The sequence below is a fragment of the Crocodylus siamensis genome, chromosome 4 (assembly GCF_052110815.1).
Source record: "Crocodylus siamensis isolate JL-2025a chromosome 4, ASM5211081v1, whole genome shotgun sequence".
Taxonomy (NCBI): Eukaryota; Metazoa; Chordata; order Crocodylia; family Crocodylidae; genus Crocodylus; species Crocodylus siamensis.
Window position 1 is genome coordinate 194883343 of NC_143398.1, and position 13432 is coordinate 194896774.

Consider the following 13432-nt stretch of genomic DNA (forward strand, 5'->3'; position numbering starts at 1 on the left):
CTCTTCATGGCACTGTACTGACACGTAGATATACCCTTAGCACAGAATTCACAATTCAGTTACATGGGGTTAGTGTTGCTATCAACTGTCTTTGGAATCCTCTCAATTCTGAGGCACTAGAGAAGTTCTGGACATAAAGTAGAAAGCCTATTGCTCTGCCAAAGTTTTGGCAGACTTGTTCCTACTTCCTTTGGTTCATAACACTGTTTATAATATCTGGGCAGTTGTCCAAACCCCAACAAGTTCCTTCTGCTCTAATATCCTGGTGCTTGTGGTTGAATCTGTTGTACGGGAGCGATACCTGTCTTGTGCCAGTAGATATTTTCTCTTTGCGAGTTCAAGACTACAATGGGCATTTAATGCTGCTGCAACTTTATAGGAAAGCTGTATCAGAGGAGAACTCTTCTACTGTTTCTCAGTGCTCATTACCTAAAATAAGCAACACTGCAGAAAGAAGGATGGATTTTTGACTTGTGTAAGGTAAGAAAGATATGGTTTAATTCCTAGTTTAATAAAATATTTCTGTCGGATCTTGGACAAATCACTTTATATCTTAGTGCTTCAGCTATCTATACTTGAATGTAGAATTTAAATAACATGTCTTTCATCCTTTATTTGTCATTTGCTTTGATTGGACAGAATCTAGCACAGTGGGACTTTGGATATATTTGACTCTTTTCGAGTTCAAGACTACAATGGGCATTTACTACTGTTCTGCTGTTCTGCTACTACTCCCACCATCACCACTATCACTATACTGAATGTGGATATGAACTAAAAGTGAATATGTACTTAATACTGAATAATATTAATAAGTAATATGATTTTTACCTGCAGTGCTAAGCAAATGTTCTGTCAGGTCCTGATTCTTGTAAAATGTTGTATCTGGCTTAAATCAGCTTTAAAATTCCAAATATAGGGGAGATTAACACATTTTTTTAAAACTGCATAGCAGAGCAAGAAGAACTTGACAGCTTCATGGATGAGTTCTCCATTTACCAACTATAATAAACACTGACAATGTTATGAAAGGGCCAGCAAACACAGTAATGCTAACATATTTAGCTCTCTACTTGTCCTTTGTGTCAAAGACTCCCACTGACAGTTTGTGTTTGCTTCACCAATATGCTGAGACCAGGAGATATTCTCCACACTGTGGGAAATAAACAGCCAATTTTTACCAGTTTTTAAATGGTAAGAATACCAAAGTCTCTCGTCATTATTAAAATCAAGTTCAGGCTTTCTTTGAAGCTGTGTTTCCAAAAGACATTTTGACACAGAAAAATAGGAACAGCTGCTAACTTAAAGAACATCCAGTAACAAAAAGATACAACTTAAATATCCATGCATAAGATAATTGTTACGGCTTTGCCTGTCTTTGTGTTTTGCTATAATACAAATACGCAGTGTTATAAAGTTATCCAAGTAAATGTGAATGTGTGTAGGTTTTTTTTAGACTGTGTGGTTCAACATTAACTCATGTGTGAAAAAAACCTATTTGATTGGACCATTCTGTCTATTTTAAAATTATTATACCATATCTACTTGTATACCATGCACACCTTTCTCCACAAAATTAGCCTTCCAAAATTGGGTTGTTCATCTTTGTGAGAGAGAGGGAGAGCCACAGGCTAAACATAGGGTCACTGGCCCCAGACCCATAGCCCCAAAGGACCCGGCAGAAACCCTCCTTACCCAGGTGTTTCTGGAGGAGAGGGGCTGGGAACTCCAACTCCGGTATAAAGATAAGCCCAGAACAGGCCAGAGCGGGGAGCACAGAACCGGAAGGAGGAGGATCGAGCCGAGCCACGCTGCAGAGAACCCTGAGAGCGATGTGGAGAGCTGGTAGGAGACTTCTCCAGAGAGCGAGTTCCCCAGAGAGAACTTAGAGACAGAGAGGACTGCTGACCTGGCAGCACTTGGAACCACCTGCTACCATGCCAGTAACCCGCGGAGCCCAGCAGAGGTACCGTAAAGTCTCTAATAGAGGTGCATTCCAGAAAGCTGATACCTTAAGGACCCTAAAAGGGGTGCAAGTAAAATGTTGTCAAAGATGGACCTAGTGGGATGAGGGGAATTGTGATGACCCCAATAAGAGGCTTGTGGAGAGCCACCATAGAGACGATAGCAGGGAAAAGGAGGGACTGACCTCACGGACGTCATTTTTTTGCGTTTGTTTACTGCCAACGAGAACTGGAACAATAATCCAGGCCAGGAGTGCTTGCTTTTTCCTTTTTTTTTTTTGGACAGAGGCCATGGGGAAGGACCAGGTGGCCAATCAGGGACCGGAGTAAGATAGACGACCAGTGGAATGGGCAAGGGTGTAGGGGTGGAGGAGCCCTCAAGAATGTAGGACCTCATTGGACGACTAACTGAACCCACACATCCAGGTATGGAACCAACTCCCTTAAACACTAAGTCACAGCAGATGAAAACATGGGTATGTAGACCTCTAATTAGGAGTCGTCTCTCAAGTCGGTCAGCAGGCGAGGTCCTACCGGCTTGCAAGTTAAGGAGGTATTTGACAGATTTAAGTAGGGAAGCTGATTTTCTGCCCAGAATAGTTGTAGTGGTATTTCTATTAAGGCAGTGCTAAGGCAGTCAATTGACTTCATGGCTCATTAGGATCTACTTGGTTCCTGCTACTTGTTCTTCACTCATCTGGTGCTAATAACCCACTCTCCTCTTTAATAGCCTCTATGTTCCACTAATCCTACTATCCTTTCTTCAGTAATTTTAGGTAGTCCAGGTGTCTCTTCTCCTGGTCTGCAATTTAGGTACTCCTAGCCTCTCATCTATTTCAGAGCTTTGCAGATTATTTTTAGCTCATTTTAAATTCCTAATTCTGCTAATGGAGTAGCCTTCAGCTACAGTTTCAGGTTTCTGAAGAGCAGCTAAGAGCTGCTGACAATTCAGCTATAAAAGAGTTAAAACTGTGGCCTTTGCCCAAATAGGAAAGAGAGGGTAAATAAGCTGAAAATTAGTCTGTCTCTGCTGTATGTGACCATCACTCTGGGAAAATCTTTTTTTCTTCATTTTGATTTCCCAAAAAACAAGGTATGTTTTTAAACTGGGATATGTGTTATATCCAGTTAAATACAGTATATTTACAATCAATATTGGGCTGAAATACAAAAGTGGTGCAAGAAAAGGGCAAAATGCACTTCACTATATTTAAAAGACCTTCTCAAAAAAATTTTTGTCAGAGGATTGAAGATTCTATACGGTATTAATGTATTGTAGTATTTTCATCCCTTAGCTATAGTATTTCAGTTAATGTTAAGCTCATAAGCAGTGCACAAGTTAATTGTTTACCCAAAAAAAGCAGTATTTTCTCCTGTTGTCTCTATCTACACGGATAATCTGACTCTGCTCATATTTTGGCCTACAGCTGGAGTTTTAGTTCTGATTATTTGAAAAGAAAAGTATAAATAAATCCTTCCTTAAATATCCTTAACCATTTCTTCAGATAGTATAGATCAACACAACACTCTAAGAAATCTAAGACAACTATAATCTCATATATATGTTTAACTATTGAGTTAATTATAAAAAATTGATTTATAAAACCCTATAGAATACTAGCTGTGAATTTGCTCTGTGGATATGCAAATGGATGAGTAGCCAGTACCTTATATTTGCATATAAAGCTGTTTACTGTGAAATGCTACTGAAATACTTAAATTCTGTCCTCTGTCTGCAGCAGGACTTCCACTAATTTCAATATCAATCAAAAGTGCACACATGGATCAAAGTTGGTGTAAAATCTTTGATTTGTAAATGGCAAATAATAGTTCATAATTCAAAATATTCCAAAATGGAATATATGTTCAACAGCTGAAAGGATTTAATAATCTGAACATGTGCAGAATATAAACTGGGACTATTTTGTGGCCATTCTCTAATATTATTTTGGGCTGTTAATTTTGGGCCTTGATGTTTTTTCTGCAATGCTGACAAAAAAAGCAAAGGCTTCAGAGAGAGCTGACCATATTGGAGAAATAAGAGTGGAAGCTCACAGAATATTTCATTGTTTATATTGTATCCATTGCCTCAGTTGTCTGCTGAACAGTAGCCTGGCTTAGACTTCGACTGTCAGTGGGAACAAGTCTGCTAGACAGCTTCTAACTGATGTCACTGACAGTGTCAGAATGTGCCATCTTTTAAAACTTGGTGGTGAAAGGAGGAGATACACTTGGCCAGCAATGGCACATCCCTGCCAGCTGATCAGTGCTATGGGAAGCAAGATTTTTTTGAATCATTTCACTATGATAGGCAGCAGTCCTTGGCTCACTCTAGGTTGACAATGATTAATGTAGTCGTACATCAAACTAGTCTGGCCTGGAAATAGAAAATTTATATGAGGAGGGAAATTCATATTACAGAGCACTGTAGAATTTGTAGTATCCATATGAACATGTAATAGCATTGGGCCTCATGATCTTTCATCTTTCTTGAGCTCCTTATTCTCTTTTCCTCTTGATTTCTTGTCTGTAGTTTTACTGTGAGCCATCCAAGAAAATTATACAGCACATTATAGTATGAAAGTTTCTTCTAAAATCATTCCAGTTAAACTTTTACTTAGCATAGATATTTTAGACAAAGTAGATGAATGCAAGTTTCCTCTTGATTGACCCCTATAATTGTTTCAAAAATAGGTGATAATAAAATCAAACATTGTTTTAGGGTTTCCTGTTGCATACAGTCCATAGAACTAGAAAAATGCAAAGATTAAAAACTACTACTCAAATAATCCAGGGTTTTAGATTCCACAGTGCCAACACAGTTTGTACTTTAACATTGCCTTGATTTTTTCCAATTAGCTAATCAAAAACCATTGCTAATTATTGTAAATCAGTAACACCTCTGAGAAAAGGTTTGCTTTTTCTTTCCTAAAATAACCATGTCTAAAATATTTGTTATAGTCAAGTTTTGAAGGCAATATAGTGCATGACTTCTATGTGCCTTGTTTGCAAATTCATTTCTATGGCTTTTATTGGAAAAAGACAAATACATAGTTAGCATTCATTTCTGAAGGAACAGACAAAAGTCCTAAACACTGAAGCCTGAAATCTCTAGTGGTATAACATAACAGTTGAAAGATTAGGTTTCTATACCTCTTCCTTTGCCACTTCTCAAATGTATTTGCTCCTGTCAAAAGAAAATCCATCGCTGAATGTTAAAAAGTATTGTGTGTGTGTTTCAGAATCAATTTCTTAAATATTTGTCATCTTTTACCTGCACTTTTTCCATTGCGCTACTGCACATTACTGAAAATGAAAATCTTATGAGTGAAGGTAAGGTGGACACATTTTTTGTTTCTCATTTTCTTCTCTTGTCACTCATTATTCCATATGGCTTATAAGCACTCAGGGCAAAAAATATATTGAAATTATGAAAAACCTTCTTCCATCATTACACTTGCAGAATCAACACTAAAAAGGTATGTGAAGTGATTTGTTTGTTATTTAGTATAACTGCAGCACATTAAAGCATAATGTTAGAAAGAATTTGGAGGCTTTGCTATCTAGATATGGTAATACCCCTTCTTTTTCTTCACAGTTACAACTCATTTTTAGGGTAATTTAGACAAGCCTTTACACTTTCTCACAGTAGAGAATTAAAGGTATGAGCAAAACAATATTTTCATACAGATAATGTTGTGTCTAAGATAATATACAGAAATCATGCATTCATTCTGAAATAAAAAAAAAACACTTATAAAACCATAAGGACCCTACAAAGAAATGATACTTATATTCAATTGCATTGAATACAATTGGAAACATCAGATTTCTATTGCTGAGGTTAATTCAGATCATGGACTACAAACCATGAGAAACATCAAATTTTAATGTTTATTTATGAATAGGCTCCGCTGTACAAAGTGACCACCAGTTTTATCTAGTGTTGATCATGTACTATTGCTTTTCCCACCACTGCAAAGCTCTGCAGCTATTTTAGCTCTGAAATAGTTTGTAGACCACTTGTATAACCATAAGGTGACCCTAACACGTGTACGGCTTCTTCACAATAACTGCCCTGTGATCCAGAAGGAGGATTTCCAGTAGACAAGTAGAAGCAGAGTAGTGTAATATTTCTCTGCAACTACTGCCTTAATCAAAATCGGGATCATCTGAGAGATATGTAACAAAAAATTCAGTTGCATGAGGGATTTTGTGTTCTTTTTCCTCTCTAAAGGTGAATAGATTATATACTTAGTGGTCTTTTTTTTTAGTTCAGGGAATGTTAGAAATTTTGTAGAAAAAATCCTAGTGCACAAATGTAGCACAGCTCTACCTAAAGAAGTCTTGACAGCTGGAAAAAAAGTAAAAGTGCACCTCCATGTATAAGGTTTTTCTCAACACTACAAATACAAGGATGGTCTCCTTGCACATTCTGGAAGAACAAAGAGTGTGATTTAAATTATTAACTTACTCATCTGGCAGTTTTCATCAACATGCAGTGCAGATCACACCTTTCTTACTCATAGCCTCCTTTATGGGGCTAGCTCCTGGCAATCCTCTAAGCCTAGTGCTGGGCTCCTATTCATGTACAAAGTTATCCTCTCAATTTACATATTTTGCCATACTCAACCTGTGGAGGTCTGGTGGCTCCCTGATGTTTCAGACCAATTTATAATCATCCCTGGGAAAAGACTGTAGCTCTGCCCTAAATCTTTCTGCTGTCTTGATTAAATCACCTATACAATATTCCAAATTATTTTGGAATGATTTGCCTTTTTCTAACATCTTTGGGATAAAAAATGAATGATCACTTACCCCAGCATAAGGCCCTAAATTCCACAGCTTTATCTGAAGTATCCCTTGCCAGTCTGGACACCAGTGCATTAATTCTGAATGTTCTAAGAATGCCTAGGTTATCTCTTCAATGCACTGGGATGTCTTGGATGCATTGAAGTTCCCTTTGATTATTTCCCTAAAGAATCTGGTCATCAGAGTCCTTCCTTTAGGGCCTTTGATTCAAGAATATTACTTTATTAACCTCCCTTTCAATCAGTTAATCAAAAAGTTTCGCAGCTCAGTGGTCCAGAACATTTTAGTAAACCAAAACACCAAATGAGAAATATTTTCCTTTCGTTCTTGCCAAGTCCTGTTGTATTATTGAAACTCGATTCCCTATGTACTGCAATGAAAAGATGACCTTTCTATTATAAATTCAAGGATTCATAAAACAGATGGTGGAGACATCCTCCAAAAAAAAAAAAAAAGCAGCTTGCCCTGATTCCTGGACCAAAATATAAATATCAATATCTATGAAAGCTAACTGTATAACCTAAACTATATAGAAGAGATTTATGATGCATTGTATCCTTAATTTAAAGTATATGAGTGCTTCCTTTGGTGCCTATCAATGAATAGAACACGAAAGCCATTTGCTAGTGGAGGTTACAGTGGGTGCGTATTTGAACAGAGCACTCATACCTTTGTGGGTTCTAAGATGTATCCCCCAGGAGTTCAGACACAATCCTTCCCAAATTGCATTCTTACACCAGGCCTTACTTGTGACATTCAGGATTATATTACTACATTTGAAAATTATTACTGCAAGGATGTCAAGGCACACTCCCCCCTCCCCCCCCGCCCCCGGATGTGGCAGGACACTGGCTGAGAATCACTGATGCAGTCCCTTCTCTTAAGTTTTTTTCCCTAATGTTTTACTTCTTAACTTTCTAGCATCATTAAATGTGTAGTAGCTTCTTTCTGAATGGATGGCTCCTGTACTTCAATGGCTTGCTTGTTAATTATTTTCATTGTGCTCAGGACCACCATTGTGATGCCAGGTGCACATTGGTGCTTTCCTCTCAGAAATCATTAATTATACCACATGATGTGAAGGAACATAAAGGCTAGGATATTGGGGCAGTAAAGTAAATATTAAACATGTCCATACCTGGCTTTAGTTCGGTGGAGATATTCTGTTTTTCTCAGCCTAAGTGATAGCACAGTCTATGTAGTTCATTGTTTCTTATGAGTATGCCATTGACAGCATCTTCCCTGTGCTAATGAAATACAAATGACATCTTTAAATTAGTTTTGCATCATAATTTTATAACATTAAAAATTACCATCTTCAAAAACATGTCTCCATGCCACTTCTCCATAGAACAGAATGGTCGATAACTCTTACAATATCAATTCTATTTAGAAAGATTATTTCTTATGCTCCCAATTTAGACTTTAATCTGTTGTTCTCCATAATGGAACAAGAAAGAAAAAAGGATCAGTGTTTGTCATACAGTGAAGACAGGGTAATATCCACAAATTAAAACCTTGTGGAGTATTGAATTGGTAGGATTAAAGAAAGAATGGACTCCAGTTGGCAGGCTCTGGGAGGACTACTGAAGAATCTTGTCCTTCCTGTTAACTTCTGTGTATGTGTTTTCAATATAAGCCCAAATTTATTCTCTTTTGAGACAATCGTGCTGTCACTCTGCTTCTCCCAGCTGGTGCTTTGTTCACATCATCATAATTTTATATTCTTGGTGCATATGCCTTTCATTGGCATTTAGTTTATTCATTGTTCTACTTCACAGATTTAGTTTTCTCTTATTTTGGTGCTATACCAGCTATACCATTAAAGATGTGTATTTGGTCTGTCACAGAGAAAACGATTGGCATCAGTCATTATGTCATTATTATGTCAAGAGTTTGGCGAGTCTTCCATTTAACATCCAAAAGTACTGAATGTCATTCACGCCTAGCAGACATAATATCAAAAGACAAGCTGGTTCATAGTTAGAATAATGTCTGATATCTAAACAACTTGCATGGGATGAATTAGTTTCATTAACTGCTGCAAGAGTAGCAAAAAATTGTTGAACTATTTTTATGAAAGTCTTGTAACAGTTCATGGTATTCGAAGCTTCTAAAACCCAAGTTTACCATTCATATATGATACATTTTTAGTCATCCAAAACATGGTATTACATACCTATGAGAGACAAAACTTTAAAAAAAAAAGTGTGAATTTATTTTAGGTCCTTAGTTTGGTACTTATTCTCCATACTCAGACTTCAAAGCAGCTGCAAAGTTGAGCTGGAAATCTCATGCAAACAAAGATCTTAACTACATTTTTCATTACTTTCTGCTTCTGGTAGAGCAAAAGCTAATCCATAACAGCCTTTTTTTTAGTCCTCCAGAATTACTGCTGCTAGCTTCAGTTGAGCTACATGACAATGAAATGGTTATGTAAAAAGTCCTATTATGTCTTCAGAAAGGTTAATATCAGTTTGAGATAATGACTTGGGATTGTTGTTGGTGTAGCCAAAATAGGTCATAGATACCAACTGCATGTTACCTAAATATGTTAATAATAATTTCTCCCCTACCCCTCCTCTTCTACTCTGATACAGCATTTGATAAAATAGGAACATTTAACCTGTAATGATATCTTACTGGGCATTGTAATAAAAATCATATGGTTTTACAGGTATAACTTTGGATGCCTGTAATGTGAGATAGCTTAAACTAGGCCAGTTGCTGTATAACACTTTGAAGCATATTGACAAGTACAGTTAATTGGTTAGTCTATAGCCCATGGAGAAAGAATTTATGATCTTTTTGATAATATGTAGAATTTCAGGGTCCAAAGTCTTAAAAAAAATTATGAATGTCTTAGTTTAGTCATTGGAAACACTGAAAATCATTCTCTATAAAGTATACCTAGTAATCAAATAGTATAAAATTTATGCAGTTGCTTTTTCAGACTATACATGAGATTTGCCATTTTAAGGCAGCATGGGAATTTTAATCTCCAGGCACTGAGAGTGTTTCTGCCACTGGATATTGAAAGAATCTATATTTGTTTCCTTACTGGTTAAGAAAAATAAATGGGCTCTCTCCAAATCTCCATAATGCTGTTCAGTTGTAAATCATTGCCTATTTGTATGCAGAATAAAGGTTGTGGATCTCAAATCAGATTAATAAAATATTTCTGGAATTATTTCTAAAAATAATGGTGTATGGTATATCCCCCAAAATGATGCAGTATATTTTCTGGTGAATTATAGCTAATCATGGGGACAGCATGGCTAAGTACAAACATTCAAAAAGCCCAGGGCAGAAGCAATCTAAGTTTCACATGTTACTTGAAGCAACCTAGGTTAGGTTGGGAGCAAACAGAACAGATGTGCATCCTTCAGTGTGGGGAGGATGCTGGCTACCTCGGTTGGCTGAGGCCAGCAGGTTGGGAGCAGTACCACCTGCCACCCAGCAGGCTGCCAGAGAATGCCAAGCAGTCAAGCAGCAGAACATCCCTGACTGGCCATCATGGACTCTCTCCCCAGCCCCACCCACTTTGCCAGTGGCCAGCTATCAGAGGTGATGGGGGGAAAGAGTGGAGGGCCCCACCCCACCTGTCAGTGATGGCAGAGAAGGTGGAGAGTGGAGACCTCCGCTGCCTGAGTGGGGGGTAGGGGGAAGGTCCCCACCACTGAAAGCCATTGCTGGTGGAGGGGTAGGCTTGGGGAAAGGGGCTATGCTGGCCACCTGGCCTGTGACGTGATGTGGGAGCATAGGTCCCCTCTGTTCCAGACCTCCCCAGTTGTGGTGGCTTGGGCCTGGGGGAGCCAAGACCTGGTCCATATATTGGGATCTTCCACTTCCCACCTCTCCCTACCACCACTAACAGCCAGATGCTCATGAGGGTGCAGGGCTGGGTCTGTGCTGGCCATCTGGGTCGGGAGGTTGGGGGAGTGGAGGCTCCCACTAAAGTCTCCCCCTCCACCCCCCAGCTATGCTGGTTTAGACTGGGGCTGGGACCCTCCCCCCAGCTGCATGGGGTCCACTGAGAGCTGGCATGGTCCCAGCCCTCCTCCTGCCTGTGGCTGGCTTTGTGAGAGCCCACTCAGCTGAAGCAGACCAGCAGGGCAAATGCTAGTGCACTGCCCTGCAAGGGGGGTTTAGCAGGAACCTGTGAAACAGCTTGGGATGCAGGGAGACTATGTCTTAACTTGAATCACCAAAAAATCTGGTACAGAAGTTCAATAGATCAGTCTGATCTAAATCACTTAAGTCTGATACTATACCTATTCAGGTATATCTTAGACCAGGTCCTGCCATTTTTAAACTGGTCTAGGTACACCCAACTTCTGTGCTGTTGTGAGTTTTTGGTCATTTTGGCTTTTGACTGTTTTTTGGTCATTGATACTGATTTACGTATAATGTCTGTACATATGTTGACATTTCATTGGTAATTGCTAAATCATTTCAATAGGGTTCAAATCAAGCCCCATATGTATAGATTATAACTATATTTTATTTCCAATAAGTCTAACATGCCCAGAACAATTTATATTTGGAAAGATGGAGATATAAATAATAGCACTGCATATATTTGACATCTGATACTTCTAAGACATTTTGGTTCCTTATAATGTTACCCTCTTCAGACTGCTTTTTTTACATGCAGGTATCTGTTCTTTGTTGAATTTGGGAGGAGTGTGCAGTTATGTCTTGGCATTTTCTGAGAATGAGACAGGCTACAAAGTATTTTTCTCCAATCTGGAAAAAATCTTACAACTGCCACTTTGATAAATTCTAGTTTCTCTATGGAGAAGAGGCTCAAAATTTTGACAGGAGGGATTCTCCAAGTGTTAAGGGTTTACATTTTTCTCGCCCTGTGGAGGTTTGCTCAACTTGGTGAAGCTCCTGTAAAATCTCCCATTTTACCATGCCTCCCTTTCCCATGGGTAAAGGGGTGATATGTATTCCACAAAAATGTTGTGAGGCATTGAGATATACTGTTAATGAGAGGTTTTACTGTTGCGTGCACAGATAAACATGGGGTTTTGCTGTTCTAGGACCTACATCAAGTAACTCTCAGTATTTGCCTTATAATTCTCCAGTGATTATGCCTGCACTGGGCATTCACCGTCTGGGATTTCAGAGTCTTACTTTGGAATCCTTCTCCTGGAACCTGGGTACTGCAAGGAGTGGCAGTTTTGAGTAAGGAGATTCCCTTGCACTTGACGTCCCACCTATCCAATTGTGCCCAGACAGCATGGAAGAATGAAAGGAGGGTCCCTAACAAAATGCATAGTGAGCATAGGGAAGAGATATAGGGCAACTGAATTCAGATGCTTTGAGGTATGAAGGAGGTTAGTAGCAGAAATCAAGAGGTGGTGCCAGAGGCAAGACTAGAGAACAGGGAGAGCCAGATAGGATCATAGGACATGGGTAAGATTCTTAGCAGTATAGGGAAGACTAGGGATAGAGGGGAATAGCAGCAGATGGAGGGAAGCAGGGATAACAAGAGAAGCAAGGGGATGGGGAAGATGGGGGAAACCAAGGTAATACACACACACACAGCTCACTTATGCTTTTTTATTATCTCTCATTTGGGGCTTTCTTTCTAGTCAAGTTCTGCTGGGAAAAAAAGGATGGCCTGAGCAGTTAAGGTAGTATTGTTGGAGTAGAGAAACATAGGTTCAGTTACCTGCACTGCCATATACTTAAAATCACCTCACCAAAAATTCTTCGTTGTTTTTAGCTATTATAGATCCACCAAAGTTAATGGGAAGTCAGTGGAGATATTTCTGACTTTAATGGAGCTATGACAGATTATCAACACCACCTGAGGATCTGCTATTCCATTTTTCCATGCATCAGTTTCCAATGTGTAAAAGGATGATATACTTCCAATGTGTTAAAGGGTTATATACTCTCATTAATAGCCTTCTGGCAATTTGGATCCCTTCAATGTGTAATTGATTGGTCTCAAACAATCCTGAAAACTTCCAGTAGTTTTTGTAACTCACTTTCCCTTACAGAACTGGCCTCGTCACTTTATTTCAGGAAGCCACATCCTCTCTGAGGATATAGCTCTTTGATAAACCTGCTTCAGGGCTAGTTTCTACCTGGTTTTCATCCTTTCCATATCTCCCCTGTCACTGTAGTGTTTGAACTGCATAGGGTTAGCTCATGCAATAGTTGCTAATCCTCTGTGAAGTAGAACCAGAGCTCTTCTCCAGGGATCTCACTTCCAGTGTAATGGATTTGGTATATTTTAGGCACTCAGTAGCTCTGAAAGCAGAGGATTTCTTTCACCCAGATGCATAGAAATTAAAAAGTGGTCTACGAACCCAGAAAAAAATCACTCATAAATCCACACACAGGCACAAAAAAGATGCATCTTAATGGACCATAACCTGTATAAAGAAGTGGGGTGCTGAGAGCATCATTAATACCAAGTCTTCCCTTCTCCCTGATATGACAGTTACCATACTTGAAATGTATGAAATATATGTTCTCTGTGTCTATACTTGTGGCAGTTTTCTTCACAATTTTGGGGCATGATGGTTGACAGCTTTTTAAGCCTATTTGTCATAAGAAGGTGTGACAATACAACCTTTATCACATAGATACATTCCAAATCATTATTTTAAGTATTGTCAAAAGAAAAGTCCTCT

At 38.8% G+C, this 13432-nt stretch overlaps 1 long non-coding RNA gene across 1 annotated transcript in view; it reads left to right on the forward strand.

Moving 5' to 3' along the window:
• Nucleotides 1-365: 365 nt before the first annotated feature.
• The window catches only part of LOC149867386 (uncharacterized), a 36314-nt gene continuing 23247 nt past the window's right edge, over nucleotides 366-13432 (forward strand). Inside the window, exon 1 of the long non-coding RNA XR_016442026.1 lies at nucleotides 366-480. This is a non-coding gene — a long non-coding RNA (uncharacterized LOC149867386). The remainder of the gene's footprint in view (nucleotides 481-13432) is intronic.